Raw genomic sequence first — 2,396 nt, forward strand, 5'->3', positions numbered from 1 at the left:
GCAACACTAGAGGTTGGGAGATTAGAGATGAGACTATGGCATTAGTCTAGTTGAGAGATGATATTCTGAACTAGAGTAACTCCAGTGAGGATTGTATGGCAGTCCTGAGATATGATTAGCAGATAGACAACTGCTGTGACTGTAATTGACCATGAGCCCTAGCTGCTGCATGTTCAAGTCCATTGCTGCATTTCACTGATGCCACATGCCCCATGGGTTACTACCAGTCCCAAACTAAGTGCATCAGGTGTAGTAAGTCAGCTAATTCCTGGGGGATGTGGGACTCCTTTGAAGGGCTCAAAGATTCCCTGCTTGTCTTGCCAAAGTTTACTTAGAACTATTCTACAGTCTAAGAAGCTTCCATCCAAACTAATTAATTCCCTCTCTCCCTCCCTTTCTCCCATCCTTTCCATCGTCCCTCGTCCTCTCCTTCATTTGCATTCATAGCTGCATATAGATCTCATAAGTCTTCCATCCTCTCAACCCCTTTCACATTTTTTCATGGGTATTTCCCTTCATATCTTGCATACTTAATCCTGTTTGGTATCAGTTTCTTGAAGAAACTGGACTAACACAAATAGAAAGAAGGGGACAGATGGAGAAATCAAGAATTTGACCCACATTTCTGACCCATACTTCTAATTTGGTGGGTTGGAACTATTATTCACAGAGACGGAAAACACAAAACAAAGAAAAATGGGCCATTGATGAGGATTTCCAATTCATGCAGGTTAGTTTTGGACATAAGCCTGTGAGACTCCAGGCTTTGTGTGTTTGCGCATGCATGCACACACATACACACACATTAATTGTATGCTTTTGTATCTAGAGAACTATTTATCTACAAATTGTTTATGAATATCCTAGTTATTTTCTTCTGCTGATCTTTGGCCTTTTTCATCTGTCATTTTTAAATTTTCTGTACCTAGCCTATAATACCTATATTTGACAGATTACACGTGAATATTCTAACTGCAGGGGTAAAGTTAGAGCAAGTTCTTTCCTTCTAGATGAGTATAGCTTTCAAGGGGCATAAACTAAAAGGAAGGATAAAACTCAAGCAAGTTTATTTTAGCCTTCCAACCTCCCTGACCTAGTAAAGAGAGAAAGACAAGATCCTAATCTAGAGGTGAGTTAAGGGTTGGAAATCAGAAAATAGGTGTCTCCACCCAATATTGATAAAGGACAATGTATAAACATTCCTGAAAGCCATACTCTCTCAGGCCAGAGGAAGATGGGCTTTCCATCAGTAGATCTTAGAGTTGTTACAGCAGTATCAAGGCTTTGTCTAATTGCTTCAGATTATTCTGGAAAGATAGTCATTTATGCTCTTGACTTTTACTAGGGGTGACCAAGAAAACTGAGAACAATCAAGGAGTTATTTTGGGGAACAAGGTATTCAGGAGTTGGGGTATCCAAGAACATTAAGGATGTTCATCCAAAAACACTAACTCTTTTAAAAACGTGTGCCTAAAATTCAATCACACACTTCCCTTACAAACAACCTTGATATCTAAACTCAAATGATAGCATCATAAATGGGATGTATCAGTTACCTTTCTATCTGAGATCCATAACCTTTAACTCATTATTTGATAACCAAAGAATGACTTGTACCGAAACTGTGTTTAGTTGATAAGTTTTAACTCTAGAATGGTCATTAACCCAGAAAACCCTTACCTGGACAATAATACAGTGCTTAGTACACCTTTGACACAATCAATATTTGTTGAAACATACTTTGTGAACCCAGAAGATGTAATAAGTGGTGTTATCAGGATATAGCAATATTAAAACACCGGCATTATTCTTCTCTTCACTGAGATTAGAATCTTCTGACAAGATAGATGTAAAATATATAAAGATGCAAATAAATTTATCACTGTAATTATGAAAGATGCTATGAAAGAAGAACAGGACATTGTATAAGACAATAACAGGGAGAATTAATTTAGATTGTGGATGTGTGGGACATAGCCAAGGACTTAGCTTTCAGACTTAGGTCTTCACTTTACTCGCCAAGTAAAGAGTGGACCAAATATTTCTAGGCAAGGAAACAACATACACGACATTGGGAAGGCTTGCATCACTCAGAGTGTTTTATATGAGTTTAGTTGTACCATCGTTTGGGGAGAGAGGCTAGCTAGATGAAATAATATGATGCTTGATTGATACACAATCAGTACAATACAGTATCATGGCAAACATAGATAATATTAAGGACCTCGGTTTTTATTTTAAGGTGAGCAGAAAACTTTTGAAGGTTACCATTTATTCTTTCATTCTTTATCTGCAGGGGAGTGGTATGATCCGATTTATGATGAAATTGTTCTCTCTGGCTGCTACATAATGAATAGCTTGGAAGGGAGCCAGGAAAGTGACAGAGATGACATTGG

The sequence above is a fragment of the Eumetopias jubatus genome, unplaced genomic scaffold (genome assembly GCF_037043125.1).
Source record: "Eumetopias jubatus isolate StellerSeaLion01/CBP00866 unplaced genomic scaffold, mEumJub1_p1.0 scaffold_6, whole genome shotgun sequence".
Lineage (NCBI taxonomy): Eukaryota > Metazoa > Chordata > Mammalia > Carnivora > Otariidae > Eumetopias > Eumetopias jubatus.